Consider the following 12,914-nt stretch of genomic DNA (forward strand, 5'->3'; position numbering starts at 1 on the left):
GACTGGAACTAGTTGTGTCTAGCACCCCAGTTTCATACCACACATCAGCATTATGGCAGGCCTTTCCACAACTGGACACCTGCACTCAGGGCAATACTCTTGTGATCTGAAAGGTCAAAAGAAGGTTTCAGAAAGCTGAGTTGGGATTGTGTAAACGTACAACACGTGTATTGATTCAAATTACATTGATGTTTATTAGGAGTACAATGTTAGTTCGATTGTTCAGGAGGTGTAGACTCTATAATAATTGATTCTTACAAAATCAGAATCATTTTAAACAGCCTAAATTTTCAAAGCACTCATTGAACTGTACATAAGCTTTATTTGAGAAGCCCCTTATGCAAAAAGCCACTTTTTCTAGTGGATGAGCACACACACTTTCTCTCAAAACAGTTTAATAAAAGGTTTATCTTAGTGAAAGTTAAAAGATTTTCAATGAAGTTGTTTTGGAGGTTATTCTTCTTACCAGACAGTGGCATGAAGATGTTGATTGGCTTTTTACTGTGTAGCTTACAGTGCAGATGCTAGGTGGGAGCCTGCTCAGTATCTTTCTTGGTAATTTATGTAATGTAATTTATATTTGCATCAAAAGACAATTTTTCATTTTTTGTATCATCAGTAGCACTGGAACTTAGCTTTACCTTTTGGGCTTTTGATGACCTAGAGTATCAAGATATCTTTCCTTCAAGTATTTCTGATGTACAGTAAAATCAAATATTTTCCTTTTAGCTGTTTTAAAAGAGTTTGGCAGCATTGAATGTTTTTTGGTACTCAATCCAGTTCTTTGATCTTCCTCCAACATGACCTAATTCTGTTTAGAAGTTGTTGTGTTTAAGTGGAAAGAACGGACTTGTGGATAAGACAAAGCAGTACTCCTCTAGCATCTGATTCACCAACTGCTCTTGCATGCATGCAGTTTCTCCAAAGGCGATAAAGGATTACATATTTTCTATGGATATTTTCTATGAGAATTCTTTTTTTGCCTGTGAATATACAAAATCTGAACATCCGTGCTGCTTGTGATTTCATGCTCCTTCTGAAAATTCTTGCTTTTTTCCAGACAAGAAAACGTATATTTGTGTGATCCATGTTTTACTATTTTTAGATAAAGTGATGACCGTTAGTCTTCTCAGTAAGACTGACATTCACTACCTAATTTTTCCATAAGAGCGCAATCCTTATTCTTGAGATGTAGTTAATATAGCGAGGCTAGAAATGATGGAAGCCACACCGAGCTTGGTCACTACTTTAAAGGTATCATTTTAAATCGTGTCTATTGAAAGTGAAAATGCCTAGTCATTTTTGTAAGCTGGTTGAGCTTATTTTGATAGCATACGTTTAAAGCGTTGATCTGAATGATCTTTTGTAAAATCTGGTGATATTCAGAAGGCAGACACCTTTGAAGTCTATAGAATAATATCACTTAGTTATACCAGTTATTAATCCACGTTTGCTCATGTTACTCATCCTTTTATCTGAAGATTGGGTTTCATTATATTATTGAAGTTAAGGGAAATAAAGCAAAATTGATTTTCAAATGGATTCTAAGATTTCATTTCTGTTTTTAATCCCTCTGTAGAGGAAGACAGCATGTCAAGTGATGCAATTTTACACAGTAGGTTGAGGCCATGATCTTGGCTTTATAAACAAATACAGCAACAGTGGTAGTGAGAATCCTTGATTTTATTTTCATGCAGCTTGAATGGTCTTCTCTTACTTTTCTTTACTTATTATTACTATTTATTTGTATCATTTTTATTTATTTATTTGTTTATTTATGCAAGTTCTGAAAATAATCAACTGGTTTTCCTTGGCCAAAACAAAACACCATGAGGTTTCCATCAGGTGGCCATGGCCTCTTAATTGTTTGTTACTGCTAGTGGCTTCTGCTCTACTAATCAGTTTGTAGATGAACTGTTGAAGAATAATGAGGTTTCCTTAGTTGAGTGAAGTATCAGAATATCAGTGAAAAGGTGTCTGTAGTAAATATTTTTCATATTTGCATTAAAGATCATAATACAAACAGATTTCTGAGATGGACATATACTGAAGTCACTTGGAAGCAGACACACAAACAGAACAACCAAGCTAAAACAACCAACTCAGCCCTCCCAAGCCCCCCTGTCCTCCCTACCCCCAACAACAAACAAACAAACAAACAAACAAACAAACAAAAACTTAAGCAACAGCAATACAGATAGACAAACAAAAATTAAAAAAAAAAAAAGAAAGAAAGAAAGAAAAAAGAAACGAAGAACAAGAAAAGGGAAACACACAATGGAAACTATGAAAAAGACAATGAGAGATACAGAGTGATGGGGAAGAAAATTGTCAGCAATACCTGTAGACAGTATCTTCTAGAACTAACAATGCAAAGGCAGGTATATATATGCAATAATAACACCAAGAACAAGATCACTACTGCATTCTAATTCATAAGTCATTCTCTTCTATGAGGCAGTTCTTTTGCTTAGTACACAATCCTGGAATGCAATGAAATAGCAAGTATCAACTAGTAACAGTGTTACACTATCTCCAGCTCTAAAATTAGACTCCTTATCTGGTTTGGACTAACGGGCTTTTGTGTGCTCCCCTCAGAGAAAGGGAAGAGTGCTTTGAGCATTAGCATTTGAAAAGTGTCTGTTTCCCTGGGGAGATAAGGAGTCACTTGAGCTTTTGAATACCTGCACCTCCTCCTCCCTTAGTGTAGGTCTCTCATTGTATTGAAAAAATGAGCGACAGCATTGCCACCATGAAAAGTGAAGATGTATTATTTGATCTTTTAGAAACACATGGTGCTCGACCCTCTTTATCAGGTATGGATTGGGCACGACAGAACTGGTATAACTTGCAGAGTGTTTCGGACCGTATTAGTGTTCTGCAAAACAATGCTCGTACCCGAGCTGGAAAAGGAAAGTCGTTTATTTGTGCCGTACCAGAGAGAGAGGGGAAAGCCCATGGGAAGAAAGTGGCTTCTTATTCCACATTTATGCACACTTAGTAGATAAGATGAAATCCTCAAGAAGTACCAAAATGGTAACTTTTGTATTATAGACTATTCTGTTCTGCCAAGAGGCCCTCAGCAAAAGAACAACTTAAGGGGCCTCTGACAGGAGGTCAAACTGTCCCTCTTTTGGATTAGGAGGAATGCAAGTGATGCTCCCCTACATTTTTTCTTCCAACTTACCTCTATCCCAGGACAGCAGGGGTCCAGGAATAATGGCCTAGTGCAGAATGAGCAAATGTGAGAATTAGCAATATGCGCTTAGCTAGCAACAGTTCATCTTTAGGCAAACATGGCTAGGCTAGGCTACAATTCCAATTGTATTGTGCTATATTGCATTCTCTCACACTGTGCTATAATATCTAGTAAATTAATTTTCTCCCTTAGCTCGTTGCCGCTGTTTTGTGTTCAGAACCATCACAGGGGGTGGGTCCATGGGTCCCCCTGTGCCATTTAGTCAAGGATCCAGGTCGAACCGGGCCAGAGCTGTGACCATGCTGTATCTGAATAACCGTGTAAAAGGCACTAAGTGCACTGAGCAGGACTTCTGCTCCTCCGTACGTTTTTGTTGAGTTTGTAATATAGAGTTGGTTGTATTGAAACGGAGCTTAATTGTAACTTTCCTAAAATCAGAATGCTGTAATGTCATAATTCCAAAGATGCTCGCTGTATGTTTCCCATTTGCAAGTATTTATAGCTGACCTACTGTTACTGAATCCTCGCTAATTTTATATTTACTTTTATTCTTTAAAAGATACAGCTGTTAAGTGAGAAGATGAAAAGTTCATTGTACTCTGCAGAGCAGAAAGACAATTTTCTTTGTACGACTGGCAGAACAGCCCCATGGCAGGATTTGTAGGGTGAGTTAAAACCTTGTTCTGGACTAACTTCTCACATAGAGAAGACACGAAAGCTGCTTGCAGTTCCAAAATGGGGGACGTATGGCAGAATAATTAATATTGACCTTCAAAGGTAAATACAGGACAAAGGATGTTGTACCAAAGGCCAGGACATGCCCCAGCATAAGTGGAGGTGTTTGACTCAAGACAAAAACGCAGCCTGTATCCTCCCACTGAAGGCAGACCCACCACTCCTCATACCTTTTAAACATCTGTACTACTCCCCTTGAGGCTGTGAAGTCCACAGGACCACTGGTAGGAGCATCAACACTTCAGCGTGCTTCAGTGTCTACGAGGGTATGTCATGACACCAGGTGGTGGAGTGCTGAAATTCTGGGAACCAGGGAACCCAAACCCAAACTGAAGAAGAGAAGCCTCCAGAAGGAACATCAAGTACTGTTCCAACAGAACCATAAGAAGACTGTCAACAATCACCTTGCAACAATCACCTGTCAATCACATCATTGATAGGTACTGTACCTGCATCGCGATGCACGTTGTACTTCATGTTTCCAAAACAGCAGGAGTTGAGCCCTGACCTACTCACTCTTTGGTTCAGGCAGTGACCTGGCAACTCTGCTGCACTCCATCCCTTCACAGCCTGAACCAATGATTGAACATTAGTGGAGAGGTCAAGGCTCTCCCAGGGAGCTCAGGTGCAAGCAATGATTGGAAAAGGTGCTTTTATTTAAGTGTTAGCAGCAGAGGGAGCAGTATCTCTCTGAGTTTGCTCTTCTTTTGAGTTGTTACTAGTTTCTGGAAGGGGTGAGCTAATTTTTCTTTGTTACCTGCTGCTATGGTTCTTGTAGGTTATGTATGGTTACCTGTTAGGTATGGTCATATGGCCTTGTATGGTTACCTGCTATGGCGCTTATCTCCCGTTAGAAAGCACTGTCATTACCTTCTTTTGCCATGTGACTTTGTTGAAAATATTTTCTTCCGGTGACAGGCTTTTCTCAGTTCTGTTGCTTTATTTTTCAGTGCTGCTCTGCAAACCTTGCTGTGACTCTGGGCTAGGCCTGGCCACTCATCAGGGTAGAGCTGCTGCCATGATAGATACAGCTGTAGGGGGTGCAAGTTGAGTTGGGATACACGTAGCATGTGCGTTACAGGTTGTGTATGCCTGAGTATCTAGTTCACACTAAAATGTCTTGGCTGTATGCATGTGGTGGCTGGAATCCCTTTGCATTGTAGAAGCAAGGTTCAGAGCCCGAAAGTAAGGGAACGCAAAATGATGAAAAAAAGAAGAAATGATCTATGGAAAATTAATTGTGATAGATGTTCTTTGATCCTGGAAAATCATAACAATAGTTTTGGGGGGGGGAAAGGAAAAAAAAGCAGGTAACTGTCAAAATGTTAGCTAAGTACACTAAACACTAACACACCTGTATATACGTATGTATATATACAGGTATGTAATATACCTGTAGTGGAACACTGTTGAGAAGGTACATCCTCTATTGTCACACCACCAGCATCGGCCTCTGATATTGTGGACGAATATAATCAAATAGGAGACGTTACTGTTGAAGCACACCTCATACATACACGTTGAATCAGCTGTACAACTTTCTCTTCAAAGGCATAATTTGCTTAGGCGATCGACACCATCAGTAAGAACATCTATTGTATAATGCACCAAGATCTACCTGACTTCCTAGTAATCGAGGTGCTGAGACTGTGCCTTGTCAACTTAATCAGTGTATATTGATTTTATATTGCTTTTGCCACAGTGCATTTGGTGTGTTGATTTTATGGCCACCAGACACTCACTCAGCCTCTCTCTCACTCCCCCTCCACAGAAAGCCAGAGAGAGAGGGGAAAGCCCATGGGAATATTACCTCAGAAGTAAAACATATTTCACTTAGGGAAGATAAATTTCATTTATTCTTCCCATTCCCTGCTCAGCAGGTCTTCCTCACCCCTCTGTTTCTGACTCCTTCATCTGTTGCAGAGTAGCTCCTCTGCGCTTTCCCTTCCTCCTCACACCTCTCCCCGATCCAGCATACGCTCTTCAGGAGCTGCAGGGTGAGCGTTGCTGGGGGCACGTAGCACCTTCTCCATGACCTTCTTACAAGGTGTTCCCACTCTTTTGTGGGATCTTTCTTCTGAGCTCCACTCCCTCTGAGCTGCCTGCTCATTGGCTAATGGGTCCTGTGGGGCAGTAGGAGTGAGTAGCAGTGGACTGGAACTAGTTGTGTCTAGCACCCCAGTTTCATACCACACATCAGCATTATGGCAGGCCTTTCCACAACTGGACACCTGCACTCAGGGCAATACTCTTGTGATCTGAAAGGTCAAAAGAAGGTTTCAGAAAGCTGAGTTGGGATTGTGTAAACGTACAACACGTGTATTGATTCAAATTACATTGATGTTTATTAGGAGTACAATGTTAGTTCGATTGTTCAGGAGGTGTAGACTCTATAATAATTGATTCTTACAAAATCAGAATCATTTTAAACAGCCTAAATTTTCAAAGCACTCATTGAACTGTACATAAGCTTTATTTGAGAAGCCCCTTATGCAAAAAGCCACTTTTTCTAGTGGATGAGCACACACACTTTCTCTCAAAACAGTTTAATAAAAGGTTTATCTTAGTGAAAGTTAAAAGATTTTCAATGAAGTTGTTTTGGAGGTTATTCTTCTTACCAGACAGTGGCATGAAGATGTTGATTGGCTTTTTACTGTGTAGCTTACAGTGCAGATGCTAGGTGGGAGCCTGCTCAGTATCTTTCTTGGTAATTTATGTAATGTAATTTATATTTGCATCAAAAGACAATTTTTCATTTTTTGTATCATCAGTAGCACTGGAACTTAGCTTTACCTTTTGGGCTTTTGATGACCTAGAGTATCAAGATATCTTTCCTTCAAGTATTTCTGATGTACAGTAAAATCAAATATTTTCCTTTTAGCTGTTTTAAAAGAGTTTGGCAGCATTGAATGTTTTTTGGTACTCAATCCAGTTCTTTGATCTTCCTCCAACATGACCTAATTCTGTTTAGAAGTTGTTGTGTTTAAGTGGAAAGAACGGACTTGTGGATAAGACAAAGCAGTACTCCCCTAGCATCTGATTCACCAACTGCTCTTGCATGCATGCAGTTTCTCCAAAGGCGATAAAGGATTACATATTTTCTATGGATATTTTCTATGAGAATTCTTTTTTTGCCTGTGAATATACAAAATCTGAACATCCGTGCTGCTTGTGATTTCATGCTCCTTCTGAAAATTCTTGCTTTTTTCCAGACAAGAAAACGTATATTTGTGTGATCCATGTTTTACTATTTTTAGATAAAGTGATGACCGTTAGTCTTCTCAGTAAGACTGACATTCACTACCTAATTTTTCCATAAGAGCGCAATCCTTATTCTTGAGATGTAGTTAATATAGCGAGGCTAGAAATGATGGAAGCCACACCGAGCTTGGTCACTACTTTAAAGGTATCATTTTAAATCGTGTCTATTGAAAGTGAAAATGCCTAGTCATTTTTGTAAGCTGGTTGAGCTTATTTTGATAGCATACGTTTAAAGCGTTGATCTGAATGATCTTTTGTAAAATCTGGTGATATTCAGAAGGCAGACACCTTTGAAGTCTATAGAATAATATCACTTAGTTATACCAGTTATTAATCCACGTTTGCTCATGTTACTCATCCTTTTATCTGAAGATTGGGTTTCATTATATTATTGAAGTTAAGGGAAATAAAGCAAAATTGATTTTCAAATGGATTCTAAGATTTCATTTCTGTTTTTAATCCCTCTGTAGAGGAAGACAGCATGTCAAGTGATGCAATTTTACACAGTAGGTTGAGGCCATGATCTTGGCTTTATAAACAAATACAGCAACAGTGGTAGTGAGAATCCTTGATTTTATTTTCATGCAGCTTGAATGGTCTTCTCTTACTTTTCTTTACTTATTATTACTATTTATTTGTATCATTTTTATTTATTTATTTGTTTATTTATGCAAGTTCTGAAAATAATCAACTGGTTTTCCTTGGCCAAAACAAAACACCATGAGGTTTCCATCAGGTGGCCATGGCCTCTTAATTGTTTGTTACTGCTAGTGGCTTCTGCTCTACTAATCAGTTTGTAGATGAACTGTTGAAGAATAATGAGGTTTCCTTAGTTGAGTGAAGTATCAGAATATCAGTGAAAAGGTGTCTGTAGTAAATATTTTTCATATTTGCATTAAAGATCATAATACAAACAGATTTCTGAGATGGACATATACTGAAGTCACTTGGAAGCAGACACACAAACAGAACAACCAAGCTAAAACAACCAACTCAGCCCTCCCAAGCCCCCCTGTCCTCCCTACCCCCAACAACAAACAAACAAACAAACAAACAAACAAAAACTTAAGCAACAGCAATACAGATAGACAAACAAAAATTAAAAAAAAAAAAAAGAAAGAAAGAAAGAAAAAAGAAACGAAGAACAAGAAAAGGGAAACACACAATGGAAACTATGAAAAAGACAATGAGAGATACAGAGTGATGGGGAAGAAAATTGTCAGCAATACCTGTAGACAGTATCTTCTAGAACTAACAATGCAAAGGCAGGTATACATATGCAATAATAACACCAAGAACAAGATCACTACTGCATTCTAATTCATAAGTCATTCTCTTCTATGAGGCAGTTCTTTTGCTTAGTACACAATCCTGGAATGCAATGAAATAGCAAGTATCAACTAGTAACAGTGTTACACTATCTCCAGCTCTAAAATTAGACTCCTTATCTGGTTTGGACTAACGGGCTTACAGCAGGTCAGAAAAAGACTTGTGTGAATACTAAGCACAGAGAACTTTCTAAAAAGTAAGCAGCTAATCAGCAGTATTTAACCTGTAGGAAAAAATGTATATGCTTTACTGTGCTTTGACTAATTATAGAAATATTTATAAGGCCCCATCCATACAGAATTCAGAGATTTACAGTAGTAAATTTAGTAAGAATCCCAGATGAATTTTTGTCCTTTTCTCAGAGCTGAAGTGAGAGAAGCACTGGACTGGGCTCCCCAGGGAGGTGGTTGAGTCACCATCCCTGGATGTTTTAAAATCCGTTTGGATGCGGTGCTCAGGAACATGATTTAGCAGAGGGTTGTTAGAGCAAAAGTAGTATGGTTAGGTCATGGTTGGATTCGATGATTTTTCAGGTCTTTTCCAACCTGAGTGATTCTATGAGTGTAAGTGAGAAAACGACCTGCCAGAAATCACCAAACATACATAGAAATTGTCTGTAGCTCTGTCAAGGGTTGAAGCCTAGCAAGAAACCTTTTTTAATGTCTTTGAACTATTTCTGAAAACTTTCTGAATTCTGCCTCTCCTCCATTCTTTACCTCGCTACAATGTATTAGCCAGCTATAATTATCTCAAATTTCTTTTTTGTACTGTTTTTAATTGCTACAGTTTTCCAGAGCACTTTGTGTACAAAACCTAACTGGATAATCCTCACTGTAAGGGGCTATGAGTCCTTTCCATTTTGATTGGAGAAGGTAAAGCCATGGAGATATTTTATTTGATTTATGATTATCAATTTATGATCAGATATGATACAAACTGTGGAACACTTACAAAGCTTTGCTTTCTGTGCTTTGATTGCTTCTGCATTTGGCAAAACTCTCTCTCCTTATTTCTCTAGTTGTTCAACTGTAAAATATCAAAAGGATATGATACTCTAGGAGTGGGAATTATCACACAAACAAAAACAAGTGCACAAACTTGAAGTGCAATTTCTTGCTCAAACCAGAAAGGCCAATAGATTGGTAAAGAGCTTGACACTGTCACCATGTCAACACTTACAGACAATGCAAGTAACAAAAGTTTGGGCCCAAAATAGAACAGAACAGAACCTTGCGCTCTATATAATGCATGCCTCTGGGGCCAGGACCACATCCATCAGCCCAGGAAACAGAGCTGCTCTCCTCACCAGTAATAGCAGCCGGAGGAATCACAGAATCACAGAATGGCCAGGGTTGGAAGGGACCTCAAGCTTCATGAATCTCCAAACCCCCTGCCACATGCAAATCTAACCACATTTAATACCAGAGCACCACTAACCACCACATTTAATCCCAGAGCAGGCTGCGCAGGGCCCCATCCAACCTGGCCTTGAACACCTCCAGGGACGGGGCATGCACAGCCTCTCTGGAAGAAAGTGGCTTCTTATTCCACATTTATGCACACTTAGTAGATAAGATGAAATCCTTAAGAAGTACCAAAATGGTAACTTTTGTATTATAGACTATTTTGTTTTGCCAAGAGGCCCTCAGCAAAAGAACAACTTAAGGGGCCTCTGACAGGAGGTCAAACTGTCCCTCTTTTGGATTAGGAGGAATGCAAGTGATGCTCCCCTACATTTTTTCATCCAACTTACCTCTATCCCAGGACAGCAGGGGTCCAGGAATAATGGCCTAGTGCAGAATGAGCAAATGTGAGAATTAGCAATATGCGCTTAGCTAACAACAGTTCATCTTTAGCCAGTATCTGATTGTTCTGATGGCTGTAACACCTTTCCCACTATGTAATCTGCCAGTTAGTGGTGGTTTTTAGAGGTAGTAGCTCAGATACGATCAGTAAGGAGCTTCATTTTTGGATTGGCAGACTTTTTAGGAGCTCCTATCTCCTTAGTTCACTTGACAACTGGTGTCTTTAAAGACCTGGAAACGGCACTTATGTACTATCCTGTTGCAGGGACTTCAGAAGCTTGCTTCCTGTGACAAACCTAACTGCAGCTTTTCCATATTTGATTATGCATTGGGCATCTTTGCCAAGCCTTGTAGGGGTATGAAAGAACAACAAAGGAATTCCATGAATTGTTATGGGCTGTGGATATATCCAGTTCTGCTTACTAATTAATAAATAAATAAATAAATAAATAAATAAAATTCTCTGCTTTGTGGAAAGCAGCCTCTTCTCTTGAAATCTTATCTGTCTTAGGAAAAAACACCCTTGTTTCTCAGCTGTGGTGCTGTCTTGTTCTTGATATGCTTTGTGAATTAACATGACAGTTTTCTAAAGACAGCTCTCTCCCACGATCGCTGCAGTGAATATCTCCTGCATGCAACACAGGAATCTTCCTGAATTTCATTTCTGTCTGTGCGCATTTCCAGAAGAGTGCAATGGAATGTATTTATTTGTTGATCCATATTCCAAAAATATTATGGAGTAAATAAATATGAAGCTTGAATTTTGCCGAGTTTTGAACTTTGAATGGACTTTGTCCTGTTTAAAGAAAGAATGTTCCTGAGCCTTCTCAGCATCACCAATCATCCGGCTTGCCTGGGTGGCATGAGCTGAAGAGTCATTGTCTTGGGCTGAAGATAATATGTCCTCAGTCAGTATATATGAGTAACAAAGCTTCTTTGTAATGTATGACTAAAACATAAAATGAGAAAGCATAACACTAGTGGGAATGTGGACCTTGCTTTTGTGAAACGAATGCATCAGTGTCTGATTCAAGAGAAGCACTTGCAATTGTGAAGGAGTTCTCCAGGTGTCTGTGATGCATCTTTGAAAACAGGTTGCTCACATATGTACCTACTGCCAAAAAGGTAATGAGGCTAACTAGGTAAGCCCTGTCTCATCTTCACCTTGAGCAACTATATTTCTTTTTTGACTCCATAAATGATTTGATTTCATTTGGCAAATCATAACATCTTCTTCGCATTTTATCCCAACTTAGCAACTCCTCTGCCTGCTGGAGGCCCACTATTGCAATTGCAAATAAAATCTGCTTGATCAGAGCTACCGTCCCAGAAAATTATTTGGATATTTCCAACGCTTACCAAGATACCATTACAATTACCTGAGTATTTGAAGTTACAATGCAAGGAAATTTTGACAACGCATTTCAATATCTAGTGCTGCTGATCCCAGTTGAAGCCCTAGTTCACTAGAGCGTATATACACAAACAGTGATTCTTGGAGAAAATTAAAAAGACACCACAAGAGAAGGGCTCTGGAGATACCAGTGTAAGAGAGTGGAAATCACAAATTCAGTGCAGCGTGTAGTCCTAATGAAACCGGCCAAAGCAATATTCCATAACATATATGTTATAACATATGTTCTATGTTATGACAATATGTTCATGCCGAAGGAGTTTTGTAGGGGACAGAAACTCGTCTAGCTCTCTTCTGGTGCTTGGTAGGTTACATTTGCCTAGTGTTTTGCAACATACGTCACTCAATGAAGATTACAATAAGCCCAGCAGTGCAGGAGTGAAGAGAAGGTGAGTTCTGGCTCATCATAAATATGCATGAAGAGTGCCCATATCTATGGGAGTGCAGACAGGGCCAGGCTCGGGGGGTTATATTCTCATATTCTGAATCCAACAGGCCGACCGTCTCTTTAAGCAGTTCTCTCAAAGTATCGGACTTACCGTGCGAATGAAATGCCGTTTCTGCAGTGAGAAGCAGCAAGATGAGTATTTCATGGTCTCTGGTGCCATCTATTGTCATTTATTGGTACTAACAACTCTTGTTGGGATTCCCTTCATTACTGGAAACGGCACTTATGTACTATCCTGTTGCAGGGACTTCAGAAGCTTGCTTCCTGTGACAAACCTAACTGCAGCTTTTCCATATTTGATTATGCATTGGGCATCTTTGCCAAGCCTTGTAGGGGTATGAAAGAACAACAAAGGAATTCCATGAATTGTTATGGGCTGTGGATATATCCAGTTCTATTTACTAGTTAAAAAATAAATAAATAAATAAATAAATAAATAAATAAAATTCTCTGCTTTGTGGAAAGCAGCCTCTTCTCTTGAAATCTTATCTGTCTTAGGAAAAAACACCCTTGTTTCTCAGCTGTGGTGCTGTCTTGTTCTTGATATGCTTTGTGAATTAACATGACAGTTTTCCAAAGACAGCTCTCTCCCACGATCACTGCAGTGAACATCTCCTGCATGCAACACAGGAATCTTCCTGAATTTCATTTCTGTCTGTGCGCATTTCCAGAAGAGTGCAATGGAACCAGCAACAGGTTTTGCAAGAATGGGACTTATTTATT

Source organism: Lagopus muta, chromosome 1 (assembly GCF_023343835.1).
Source record: "Lagopus muta isolate bLagMut1 chromosome 1, bLagMut1 primary, whole genome shotgun sequence".
NCBI classification, from domain to species: domain Eukaryota; kingdom Metazoa; phylum Chordata; class Aves; order Galliformes; family Phasianidae; genus Lagopus; species Lagopus muta.